Genomic DNA, 14482 nt, shown 5'->3' with positions numbered 1-14482 from the left:
TGAGAGAGGCTTTTGAGATGCTGGTAATGTTCTACTTCCTGAACTGAGTTCTGATTACTTGGGGATATTCACTTTGAGAAAATTCATCAAGCTATACAATTACATTTGGGTAATTTTTGTATACATGTGACATCAGTATGATTTTAAAAAGCACATGTACATTTGTACATATGTAGAAAATCTGGAAGCATACATGCTACATTAAATTAAGAGTCAGTAAACTCTTTCTATAAAGGGCCAGAGAGTATATATTTTAGGTTTTGTTGGTTACACAGTCTCTACCACAACTACTCAATTCCATTGTTGCAGTGCAAAAGAAGAGCATCCTTCAGTCAGTCAGTCAGTTCACTTGCTTAGTCGTGTCACTCCTTGCAACCCCATAAACTGCAGTAAGCCAGGCTTCCCTGTCCATCACCAACTGCTGGAGCCTACTCAAACTCATGTCTAGACGATACATAAATGAATGGGTGTGGCTATCCTCCAGTAAAATTTATTTACCAAACCAGGTGACAGGTTGTAGTTTGCCAACCCCTGTACTAAAAACTGTTCATAGTAGTTATCCCTGAGGACAACATTGAGGGGAAAGAGGATTTTTACTCTTTACATGTAAATGTAAGATGTTTATAATGTCTAATATTTTACAATTAGCATTGTATTTAAAGCACCTACTTTTATTAAAAAATCAAATGTTCACCTGAAACAAAAAACTGGATCTGAGTGCAACCAATGGACACCTCAAAGTAACAACAGAAATCTGATGCAAGTCAGGCATGAATATGCTGCATTTTAACTGTCACCTAAAATGCCACACCCACAGGATTCTCCAGGCAAGAACCCACTCCAGTATTCTTACCTGGAGAATCTTGTAGACAGAGGAGACTGACTGTAGTCTATGGGTCGCAAGAGTTGGACATGACATAGCGACTAAACCACCACTACCAAAATGCTTATAAGAATACAGAAAATTGTATTACCAATCCAAGAGAGGATTAATACCTGTTAATAATAAAAAATCTATTCATCAAGGGTCTTTATCTATACTTGTAATTTCCATTTAAAACAAATATTAGCCATGGTACTGCCATATTTCAACTTTCCACGGTATAACAAGAAAATCATTGCTTTTACTCTGTACATGGAACATATGTTTTGATTAAGGTATAAGAATGCCAGTGGCATAAATGTACATATGCAAAAAAAAAAAAACAACTTGGATTAATGGACCTGGAAAATATTCACAAGTAAGATGAAATTTACTTTTGAATTTTGTCAAGATAAATTTCAACTGTTTTGCTTTAGTAATAGGAAAACAAATGTAAGCCAGAGTTCTAATACTCCATGGCTTCTAAGGATTTAAATCCGCTTGTAAACCCAAGATATACACAGACAATATGTAATAAGCTTTAAACAGTCTGTGCCTCTTATTTTGGCAGGTATACATCAGTGCTTTAAAAAATGAGAGAAAAATTATTGCAACCCAGTGTCAAAGAGAACAACTGTTCAAAGAAGAAGAATGGATAAGATTTGGAGAGTGGCAAAAGAAAATCAGATTCCTTTAGCTGAGGGGAACAGCAGGAGAAACAAAGAACAAGGTTCCAACTGAGAAGGACCTCCTCAAAGGACTGTGAAACCAGTTTCCTTTGGGAGAAATCCAGTTTAAAGTATATAGGCTTTCTCTTGAGTTCAATGGGAAGTCAGTGGGAGATTGAGCAAGGAATTAATGATTCTTAAGAAATCTAACTTTGAGACCATGTGTGCAGCTCATGACTTTCTTCCTCACTCCTTTCCAAATATGCAGCCCTACAATTGCAAAAATTCAAACCAGGATCTTAATACATGACAAAGCCTGAAGGGTGAAAGTGAAAAGTGAAAGTGTTAGTTGCTCAGTCACGTCCAACTCTTTACAACTCCATGGATGGTAGCCCACCAGACTTCTCTGTCCATCTGATTCTCCAGGCAAGAACACTGATTGGAGTGGGTGGCCATACCCTTCTCCAGGAGATCTTCCCGACCTGGGGATCAAACTCAGTTCTCCTGCATTGCAGGCCGATTCATTACCATCTAAGCCACCAGGGAAGCCCCTAATTAGGGTAGTTCTGGTATAAATAGCTATACATGGCAGGTAGTTAAAATTTCCACATCTAAATGACCAACACTTTTAGCAAAACTATTGTTGAGTGGCCCATACTAATGCTTTTTTTTGGTGCTGTTGTTAGTTTTGATGTTAGTTTTTCATCACTACAATTTCTGCCAGCATCTCTGACAAAATTTCATTCAAGCTCAACTCTTAAGAATTCCTAACAGGTGGCCAAATATCTAGCAAAAGCATTTTTTAAGGACCACAGTTTCTTAGTAGTTGCCCATTCTTTTATCCTCATCAAACCTAAACTTTGTGTCTCTAGGCTTCTGGACCTTATAAAGAGTGTCAGAACTAAAATATTCTTGCTGAGGTATCTCTCCTCCTCAGGAGGCTTGTTTTGTGTTTTATTTCTAATGCTTTCAGGGATGGTTGTCTTGTGAGAGTAGGAGAAGGTAAACATAGCTGTTTACCTACATCTTCTATCCTAAACTACCTAAAATGCCTATGTTTTGCTGAAAGTTTAATTTTTGTTTTAGGTTTGAAAGATTCATTAACAAAAGAAACCACTTGTCACGAACAATAAACAATTTAAATATTTAACAGAGGATTAACCGACTTAATTTCAGCATACAGTCATTAAAAGAAAACAAAGAAATAATAGAGAAAAGTAACAGCATATACATACATCACCAAATTGGGCTGACCAATATCCAGACTTAAACAGTGCTGAGAAGTCCCTTGTTAACAGCAATCTGGAGTCCCAATTAGGAAAAGGTCCCAAGCAGTGCATTCACCTCATGGGTGACACTTCAAACTGTAGTTTTGGGAGCACCCACTTATAATCTCAGGCCACAAGCTGATATCATCAGTTTGCATGCAAAAATGCAGCTCTATTTTGTTTTTGTTTTAACTATTACAATGCCGATTGTTTCATTTGGTAAGTCATAGGATTTCTTTAGACTCCAGGGGCTTGGCCAGACTCTCAGGGGCTCAAGAATTCCAAGACACACTCTCTTTCTTAGCTAAAGTGCCACCTGACTTGCTGTGCTTGCAGGCAGGTATAGAGTCCAAGCGGTGTCCAGGCAGGTCAGAAGCAGGTTAGAGGCCTGCTCTCCTGCTTCTGAAGCCTGAACAAGACTTCCTTCACTTTAATTTGTGTTTGTAGAAGAGTTATAGACCCAGACTATCATGGAGAAATCCAAGTAATATTACAAAATGAGGGAAAGGGTGATCTGTTTATAATAAACATGATCAAATTGCCCAATTGCTGATTGTTCCATGTGTAATTGGCAAAGTACAAAAAGAGAACCTCTTACCTTATTAACAGTTAGAGGTGATGGAGGATTTCGATACACAAATGAAATACATGCAATTGGAGTCTTGGTGAATGAAGCAGCCTCATGGTCCTCCTATACTTGCTCGTGTGATTGCACATGGGAAGGATAATACCATATTAGTGATGATTCCTAGACAGTAAAGATGGAAATGTGTTCCACTAACATATTGTTTTTATCATAAATTAAATTAAAAGATGCTTGCTCCTTGGAAGGAAAGCTATGACAAACCTAGACAATATACTAAAAAGCAGAGACAGCACTTTGTCAACAAAGGTCCACATAGTCAAAGCTATGGTTCTTCCAATAGTCATATTTGGATGTGAGAGTTCAACCATAAAGAAGGCTGAGTCCTAAAGAATTGATGCTTTTGAATTGTGGTGCTGGAGAAGACTCTTGAGAGTCCCTTGGACAGCAAGGAGATCAAACCAGTCAATCCTAAAGGAAATAAACCCTGAATAACCATTGGAAGGATTGATGCTGAAGCTGAAGCTCCAATAGTTAGGCCACCTGATGTGAAGAACTGACTCACTGGAAAAGACCCTGATGATGGGAAAGATTGAGGGCAGGAGAAGAGGGTGTCAGAGGATGAGATGACTGGACGGCATTACTGACTCAATGGACAGGAGTTTGAGCACACTCCAGGAGATAATGAAGGACAGGGAAGCCTGGTGTGTGGCAGTCCTTGGGCTCACAAACAGTTGGACATGACTTAGCGACTGAACAACAACAACATTCTCATAAATAGACTATTCTTGGAAGCCTGACTGTACTGTGGATTGTCGTTCATACCTCAACCTCAAGGATATGTTACAGTAAAAGGAAAACATGAAGAAAGCTACTGGGTAATCTTCAGCTGGAGAAATATGAGTCAGACCTGAACTCAGGATAACTTCACCTGCCCGGCAAACACGGCCTGTTCTTTGTTAACTTTGACATTGTTTGGACAGAATTTATCTGTTTCATAGATTACACAGCACTGGTAGAGATATAGTTCAAGCCTTGACCATTAATGCAAGTGAATGCCTACAACACTTAAACCACATGAACTTAGCTTAACGTATGACAAAAACTTTCTGCAATTGTTTAATGCCTCAGTAATATTTTAGCTACACCAAACTAAATCCTTAACTGATATATTTGATTGGACTGTTTATGCAGGTATTATATGACCTTGCTCAAAAGGATAAGGCCCAAGGCATTTTTAATGTCTACTAATGTATAATGAAATTAAAAGTCGCTTACTCCTTGGAAGAAAAGTTATGACCAACCTAGACAGCATATTCAAAAGAAGAGACATTACTTTGCCAACTAAGGTCCTTCTAGTCAAGGCTATGGTTTTTCCTGTGGTCATGTATGGATGTGAGAGTTGGACTGTGAAGAAGGCTGAGCGCCGAAGAATTGATGCTTTTGAACTGTGGTGTTGGAGAAGACTCTTGAGAGTCCCTTGGACTGCAAGGAGATCCAACCAGTCCATTCTGAAGGAGATCAGCCCTGGGATTTCTTTGGAAGGAATGATGCTAAAGGTGAAACTCCAGTACTTTGGCCACCTCATGCGAAGAGTTGACTCATTGGAAAAGACTCTGATGCTGGGAGGGATTGGGGGCAGGAGGAGAAGGGGACGACAGAGGATGAGATGGCTGGATGGCATCACTGACTCAATGGACGTGAGTCTGAGTGAACTCTGGGAGTTGGTGATGGACAGGGAGGCCTGGCATGCTGTGATTCATGGGGTTGCAAAGAGTTGGAGATGATTGAGTGACTGAACTGAACTGAATGTGTACAAATGGAAAAATTATTTAGAGAATAGATTCCTGACAATCATCCCTAATGGCTTACAAAGTGCCCTGACACCTTGTGCCGAGGAACATTATCATTATAGTGTAGTTAATACAAGTATCGTGCCAATTTCATGTGTTACCTATTGTATTTAGAGAAGAATATTGTTCCCTCATTTCACTGGTAATTATTTGGACTTTGATAACCACACCCACTAACTGATAGATTGAGTTAAGGCTACCAAGGGACTGCTATGTGGACCAACTTCTTGCATTTGTGAATCCTACTTATTGGAGAACTCCATTAACTATTGTGAGAGGACTATCTTTCTTAAATCCCATGTTTTTTTTAAAAATAGCCCCCCTCAATTTGTATGTATTGTAACCAATGACATTCGGATGCCTAACACATGTTGATCTTATATTGGAAGGAGACCACCTATTACTCCCCCCCCCCCAGGAGAACTCAGGTATTGTGGACACAAATGTTACTCCTTACTCTTTCTAATCCCATATTAGCTTCCCCTTAGAACCCTTATGTAAGGTTTTGCAAGGAATCAAAGATTTATAAAATTTCATAGATAAATGCAATGCTACCTTGATAGAAAATTCTGTTGTTACTACTATTGCAGGAGCTGATGTATAAAAACATGCTTCTCATTCATGGTGGGGCTTTTTCTTTACTAAATCCCCTACTGCTCAAAAATTGTTTTCTGCTTTGTTTAATCCTTTACTTGTCTCCTTGATTATTCTGTTTCTTTTGACTATTTGGAATTGTTGTATAAAATTAAGAAAGCTGCTTATGTAATTTTGCCTTATTCCTGTGCTCTTCAGCCTAAACAATCCTGAGGCTGACTGTTAGGAAATTAAAATGGAGGAAGTTTGTTCAGGTTTCAGAAGCAGGAGAGTAGACCTCTGACCTTCCTGTAAGCACAGCAAGTCAGGTGGCACTTCAGATAAGAAAGGGAGTGGGTCTTGGAATTCTAAAGCCCTGAGGGTCTGACCAAACCTCAGGGGTCTAAAGAAATCCTATGACTCACAAGATGAAACAAACAGCATTATAAAATTAAAAGAACAAAACAGAGCCACATTTTTGTACACAAACTGATGATGAGAATCAGTTTGTGGCCTGAGATTATAAGTGGGAGCCCCCAAAACTGCAATTTGAGGTCTCACCCCAATAGGGACTCCAGATTGCTGTTAAGGAGGGACTTCTCAGCACGGTTTAGTCTGGATGTTGGTCAGCTCAATTTGGTGATGTAGGTGTACTGTTACTTTTTTCTTTTGTTTTTATTTCTTTTCTTTTAATGACTGTATATTTTCTTTTAATGACTTAATGAAATTAAGTCAATTAATCCTTTATTAATATTGAAATTGTTAATTGTGTATGACAGGTGGTTTCTTTTCTTAAACAAATCCTTTGAACCTAAGTTGAAAGTAAAACTTTTGGCAAAACAGTCTATCATTCCTAATATCTTGAACCAGGTAAGAATCGCATTAAGACCTTCCAAGGAGGAAAAGGAAAAGGATAGAAGAGGATACCATCCTCTCTCATTAAGTGAAAGTAGCCTTTCTCCTTGGAAGATAGAGGTGTAAATACTAGGGTAAAAAAATACTAAAGGGAATGAAGTCAAAGCATGGCACAAACTTCAGGAAAGAGGTCCCCTCTGCAGAGGGAGACTATATTAAAATGAAATGCTTTTGGCAAGCAAACAATAGACTCTTGGCTGGCTAGGATAAAGTGATCTGGGTGTAGCAGCATTTTTTTTTTCCATGGATATATGTACTAGTTTTTTAATGTTGAAAAAAGGGATGTTTAATTTTCAAGGAGGATGTTTTTTGGAAATATCAGGTGGTTGGAAAAAGTCCATATTGGTTTACCCTTTTGGGAGACCATGGCTAAACCATCTATATCAGCCAGCTTCCAGCCTCACATGACCATATATTGGGAGTAAAAGGGGATGATTCATAATTTTATGGGATCCCAGCTTCCAGTGTTGGCCTCACCAACCATTTAATATCTAGAGTTCCTGCCATTTCCATCTTCTTATCCCTAGACATTTAGAAGAATATTGTTTACTAGATACAGTATTTTCTCATTAAGGATGGGGTTGTTTGCATATTATATAATTTCCATATTTTTACTTTAACTTATCTATATAATTATATTTGAATTGAGTTTCTTCTAGACAGTGTATTGTTGAGTCATATATTTTTATCCACTTTGACAATCTCTTTTGTGTGTTCAAACCATTTACATTTAGTATAATGATGGTGTTTTTGGATTTAGACCTGTCATTTTATTATTTGTTTGTTATCTCTTTGTTTTCTTCTCAAATTATTGTTTCTTCTGTTTACTTTCTTTTGGATTATGTGAATATTCTTTTTATATTAAATTTTACTTATGTTTTCTACTATATCTCTGCTGCTGCTGCTGCTAAGTCGCTTCAGTCTGACTCTGTGCGACCCCATAGAAGGCAGCCTACCAGGCTCCCCCATCCCTGGGATTCTCCAGGAAAGAACACTAGAGTGGGTTGCCATTTCCTTCTCCAATGCATGAAAGTGAAAAGTGAATGCAAAGTCACACAGTCATGTCCGACTCTCAGCAACCCCATGGACTGCAGCCTACCAGGCTCCTCTATCCATGGGATGTTCCAGGCAAGAGTACTGGAGTGGTGTGCCATTGCCTTGAACTTTCTATAGGCTAATCTAGGAATTATAGTATACATGCTTAATTTTCTACAATCTACTTAAATCAATATTTTACCACATCAAGTAGAAAATAGAAACAGTATTATAGACTTCTCCCTCCTCCCTTTATGTTGTAGTCATCTTATGTATTATGTCCACCTACATTGAAAGCTCCATCAGACAATGTTATAATTTTTGGTCTCAATCATACTTTAATAAATTCAAAGGGAGGGAAATTGCCTATTGGAAGCATCCAGATATTTACCATTTTTGTTGCTCATTCCCAAACTTTCAAGTTTCCTTGTAGTATTATTTTGCTTCTTTCTTAGCTATATTTAGGAATTCTTTTAGTGTAGGTCTGCTGGGAAGAAATTTTCTTAGTTTTCTCTCAGCAGAGATGTTTTACTTCATGTCTGTTTCCGAAAGATATTTTTGTTGCATATAAAATTCTGGGTTTGAGTTTTTTTTTTTCCTTTCAGTACTTGAAATTTGTTGTGCCATTTTATTTGTGGTTTCTGATGAGAAATATAGTTATTAAAATCGTTGTTTCTTTTTTTATGACAAACTATTTGTCTCTGGCTATTTTAAAGAATTTTTTTGGTCTTTAATTATAGAAATTTGATTATGTTGATTATGATTTGGGGGTTTATTTGCTTAGCTTTTTGAATTTGTATGTTTATGTTTTTCACCAAATATGCAAAGTTTTCCTCAAATACATTTTCTTCAGAAACTTTTTCTTTGTACTGCATTTTTCTCCCCTCCTTCTGGTTCTTCAGTGACATAAATGTTAGACTATTCTCTATTGTCACTCATGTCTTTGAGGGTCTGCAAATTTTTTCTTTTCAATTTTTTCCCTTTGTTCAACCTGGATAATTTGTTTTTCTACCTTCAAGCTCATTGTCTTGATCCTCTGTCATCTCCACTTGACTGAGTTCATCCAGTGAGTTTTAATTATTATACTTTTAATTCTAAAATTTCCCATTGGTTTTCTTTTATATCTTCTACTTATTTTCTGAGAGTTTCTATCTTCCCATTCATTCTAACTTGTTCATTCATTCTAATTTGTTCTTACTTTCTGGACCATTAAAAAAATTATATCTGCCTTAAAGTGTCTGTCAGTTAGCTCCAATATCTGTGTCATCCCAGCACTAGCATTTATTGTTTTCCCATCTGAGTTGAGATTTTCTTGTTTCTTCATATGCTGAATAATTTTGGAGTGTATCCTGAACATTTTGAAAATTATACCATAAAACTCTGAGTCTTAATTAAGTTCTATGGAGAATGTTAATATTTTAGGCATTTGATCAATTGCATTCATGTTGCAAGGTCCAAGTAGATTTCTGTGGATGGTGATTTTGATGTCAGTTCCATTTTAAAATCCTTTGTAAAGCCATTTAGATCTGTCCAGAATGTATGCCACCCAGTGGCCAGTCTGGGACCTGGGCAGTGGTCTCTCTCTTCATTTAGTTCTTAACTGAACAACTGTTCACTTGTTATTTAAGATCAGATCCAGGTATGTGCAACTTGGGAGTGAGCCCAGGAGCTCGCAAGCAAATTTACAGAAGTCACTTAACCGAGTGCTTCCTTTTTCATCATCTGTTACTTCTTGGTCCCTATGGCTCTCCTTTCAGTCCTCTGGACAGAATCCAGTGTTTTATCTACCCTATTCTGCTGCACACAGTCCACAGCTATATCTATGTTTCAACTAAGAGGAAGGAGAACAGGGAATAAAAGAGCAACCAGAGTTCACCCCACTCTTTTGAAATTACAGGTCCTCTGATTGGAGAGAAATAGTCCCATCCTACAGAATTTAAGTCACCTGAATGTCTTTGGTGCTGCTGTCCTATAGCCACAGCCATGGAGCTGGGATGCAAGAAAACCAAAAAATAAGACAAAAAGAAAGAAAAAAGTAAGAGATTTTCTCCACTCTTTCTAAGAACTCAGAGATCCCTTTCTCATATCAGGTCAGAACTAGAGGACTTCTCCAGTAGCTCTCTCTTTGACAGAAGTCAGTATCAATTCAATATTGATACTGAAGTGTCAATATCCACTTCTGGGTTTCAGGCTGGCTTGAGTCCAGGCTGGAGGATCCTGGAGTCAAAAAATGTTAAACCCATTACTGGATCTGTAGTATTTCAAATGATGGTCTTCTTCAATTTGTCTGCTGTTTTTCACTTTCAGAATCTTCAAATAGCTGCTCCAGGTATTATGTAAAGGTTTTATGGGTCCATTCAGCTAGAGAGATAGGTTGAAACATACTGATTTTGCCTTAGTCCAATATTTTTAAAATAAATAAATAACATGAGAGCATAAAAGCAAGAACAAAGTGAACAAGATTGCATGTCAAATTTAGTTGCAAGTAAAAAGTTGATATTTTAGTAGTGGGTGCTAAAACTATTCAAATGTTTGCCTCCTGCATGGTAACTGGTAACAAGAGTCAGATATGGATTACCTAGTTCCACACACCAATAGAATACTCAACAGAAGCCAGCATTCATTACTCGGGCTAACTAACGTAGCTTATTTGCTTAGCTTTCCTGAGAAAATATCCTTGCTTCTGCTTTCTGCTGGATACATTTATATATCAGAAATCACTTAATAACCACAATTCCTTGGTTAGAGAGTGGGAATTATTTTCAGGTTAAGTGACTTGTCTACTAAGTGACAAACATTAACTAGATGGATAGGGAGGTGTGATTGGCCTGTTGAGTGGAAATACACTGGGAACTAATGGAAGTAGGAGGATAATTAAGCATTTTTTTCATTCATGGAATAAAGTTGGCATTTATTTTCTATAGTCGCGAGCTACTTACATACTGCAAGCGGTATAAAATGGATGGAGAACTAACCACCTCTAACAAAGACCAGTGTTGACTGACCTTGCTCATTATCCTAACTTTTCCTGAGCTTTCTCAGCTTTAAACTCTACCTTTCTGCTAACTTCTGTCTACTTTAGCACAATCTGCCATTCTAGATGGTTTACTTCTCTGAAGCTAAATGTTACTCAATACTTAGTACTTTTTCCCATTTCATTTATGCTAGAGTTTAATAAGAAAAAAACTACCCCTGGTCAGAATCAGGTGCTTACAAAACTTTTGCAAGCCTGAAGTAGCAAAAGTCCCTCATTTTAGATTTAGCACTACAGAGAGATATAGTTGCAGACATCCAGAGTCAGCAATCTGCAGAAGTCTGCTGAAGCTTTCAGAACTCCTTCCTAGCATCCAAAAAGGTGGATGGTGTTAGAAAGCAGAATCTTCTGCAAAAACTCATGTCTAGGAAATCTATACTCCCACCTACTGTCATAGGAGAAAGAATATGTCTTTTGTTTCTCCTGCCTTGTAAGAGTATATGTCATTGGTGCAACACTGAACAAATTCAAAACCTAGGCAAAAGCATCTAGGAAGGAAGTATAGGAAGCTCCCTCCTAGGCCTTCTAGCCCTGACAATACAAGAAGAGGACTAAAGGGGGTATGAAGTATTCTTCATTACTAAATCATAACAAATTCTTCAATATTAAATGCCAACAGTTAACATTAACAAACTAATCATGTTTAATTCTGGTATAAAAAAAAACTAAACAAAACATGTTTTTCACGTGGCAAGTCAGACCTTGGTTGGTGCAGACCCTTGTGAAAGAATTTCATTAGTCATAACACATTTGGTAATCATATAGATGCAGTGTTAAGTTTTGATTTTGCACGTAGTCTGAGACTACTGAAAATGATAATATTAAAAATATAACATAAAAGCAAACAAAATGTAATGTAATGACCCTCAATACTGAGATTAGTTTAATTACCAGGAGAGGATGTCTCATTCTATTGTTGGTGTTGAATGATCTATTTGCTACAAATTGTAATGCAGAAAACCTCAATGCCACAAGGAGTCTATAACTGGAATGAACATTTTGGAAAACATTAGAAAACATTTGAACTCACCGTAAATTGAGTTAATGTGGATAGTTGTGATAAACAGTCTTATTTAAAATTGGTTAAAGAATAGAATGTACCCAGAATTTACAGTAAAATATACATATGTAGAACTGTAGAAAGCATGACACATTTTTTATGAATAAAGGCATTATTTTTTTTTCATTAAAAAATCTGAGCAAAGTTAAGGAAAAAATATTTTAACTTGTGGGTATTTTATTCCTACAGATGTGCATATTCCAATGGTTTCTTTTGAGAAATACTCATTTCACACTTGAATAACAACTTAAAATCTATCATTAGATTTAAAATAATTCTAATGGTCTCAAAATGAATCTTAAGATATTTTCTTAAGCTATGACCAACCTAGACTGCATATTAAAAAGTAGAGACATTACTTTGCCAACAAACGTCCATCTAGTCAAAGGTATGGTTTTTTCAGTGGTCATGCATGAATGTGAGAGTTGGACCATAAAGAAAGCTGAGTGCCCAAGAATTGATACATTTGAACTCTGGTTTTGGAGAAGACTCTTGAAAGTCCCTTGGACTGCAAGGAGATCCAATCAGTCAATTCCTAAACAAAATTGGTCCTGATTATTCACTGGAAGACTGATGCTGAAGCTGAAGCTCCAATACTTTGGCCACCTAATGTGAAGAAGTGACTCACTGGAAAAGACCTTGATGCTGGGAAAGATTGAAGGCAGGAGGAGAAGGGGATGACAGAGGATAAGATGGTTGGATGGCATCACTGACTCAATGGACACGAGTTTGAGCAAGCTCCAGGAGTTGGTGATGGACAGAGAAGCCTGGTGTGCTGAAGTCCATGGGGTTGCAAAGAGTTGGACATGATTGTGAATGAACTGAACTGAACTGAAGATACTTTCTCAGCCTTTCAAAATAGGACAACACCTCATCTTCTATTATCTCATATTTCAAAATTTCTATTACCTAATATATTCAGAATGAAAGAATTATAAATTAAACCACACATGTGCACATACATACACAGGCGCATATACACATAAACACACATAAACACCCCCAAGTGAAGCATTTTGAAGTTAAATATCTTTTGGAGGATGTTAATGCTGAAAAAAAGATGGAATAATTTCATTTCATCAGAACTATGTAGAACAATATTTACAAATAATGGATATATTACTAAATTTATATGTACAGTGATTTTTAAAAGGGATTATAGTAAAATGAAGTGTAATTTTTGTCTCTGTAGACCAATGCTGTATCCCAACAGTCTGCTATCCATCTACTCAATTGTTCAATTCCAGTATACTTGGATAGCAGCAGAATTACTGACTTATAACCCAGTAGGTAACAGCTTTATCAACTAGTGCCGTGCTGTGCTAAGTCACTTTAGTCCAGTCTGACCCTATGCGACCCTGTGGACTGTAGCCTGCCAGGATCTGCTGTCCATGGGATTCTCCAGGTAAGAGTGCTGGAGTGGGTTGCCATGTCCTCCTTCAGGGGATCTTCCTGACCCAGGGATTGAACCCATGTCTCTTAAATCTCCTTCACTGGCAGGTGGGTTCGTTACCATCAACTAGAATACAGTTCTTAATGTGGGGCTCCTTTTGCCTTTACTCTTACAGTCTCCATTTATTACCATAGTTACTTAGATCAGCCCCTTTCCCCTCAACACCTGCAGAGAGGTTGTTTTATGTATTTCAGATATTCTTGTCATAGTCTAAATTCCTCCCTGGTATCCCCAAACCTCCTAAATGATTGTTTTAAATATTGTATACATTGATGTTCACTCTTTGTGCTATAAAGTTCCACAGACTTTGACAAGTGCATGTTCATGTGTCACGATTACATACAGAAAAGTTTTGCGCCTAAAACTCCCTTGTGCCTGATCTTATCCCAGAACCCTTGACAACTACTGCTCTTTTATTTCCTCTACAGTTTTGTCTTTTATAGAATGTTATATAATTGATTATACAGTCTGTATTTTTGCTACTTGGTAGCTCATTTTGTTTTATTGCTGAATAATATTCCTGAATAATATTCCATTGTACAAATGTACTCCAGTTCAGCCATTCACCTATTGAAGGATTTCTTCCAGTTTTGGTGATTATGAATAGGCTGCTATTAACATAAGTGTGCAGGTTTGTAAGTTTTTAACTCAACTGGGTGTAACCTAGGTAAATACCTAGGAGTGTGACTGCTGAACTGGATTATGAGACTACTTATAGCATTGCATGAAACTGCCAAACTCCTTCAAAGCAACTGTACCATTTTCCATTCCCAACAGGAAGAGATGAGAGTTCCTTTTGCTCTGCATTCTAAACAACACTGTCAGTATTTGGTATTATCTGTTTAAATTTTAACTTCTAATATGTATGTAGTGGTATTTCATTGTCATTTTAATTTGAAGTTCCCTAATCACACATGATGTTGAATATCTTTTTATAAATACTTGCCATTTGTATGTCTTTGGTGTGTTGTTTTTTCAGATCCTTTGCCCATTTCTTAAGTGGGTTGTTTGTGTTCTTATTGCTGAGTTTTAAGAGTTCTTTGTATATTTTGGAAACCAGTCCTTTATCAGATATGTATTTTACAAATATTTTCTCCTTTCTGTGGTTTGTCTTTTGATTCTCTTAAAAGTGTCTTTCACAGAGCAGAAGTTTTAAATTTCAATAAAGACAACATTTT

The 14482-nt window shown here is 37.1% G+C and overlaps 1 long non-coding RNA gene across 1 annotated transcript in view; it reads right to left on the bottom strand.

Moving 5' to 3' along the window:
- The window catches only part of LOC108635915, a 72144-nt gene continuing 61096 nt past the window's right edge, over positions 3435 to 14482 (bottom strand). Inside the window, exon 3 of the long non-coding RNA XR_001918008.1 lies at positions 3435 to 3546. This is a non-coding gene — a long non-coding RNA (uncharacterized LOC108635915). The remainder of the gene's footprint in view (positions 3547 to 14482) is intronic.

Source organism: Capra hircus, chromosome 4 (assembly GCF_001704415.2).
Source record: "Capra hircus breed San Clemente chromosome 4, ASM170441v1, whole genome shotgun sequence".
NCBI lineage: Eukaryota > Metazoa > Chordata > Mammalia > Artiodactyla > Bovidae > Capra > Capra hircus.
Note: the sequence above shows the minus strand (reverse complement) of the source record. Positions and strands in the feature narration are given on the sequence as shown.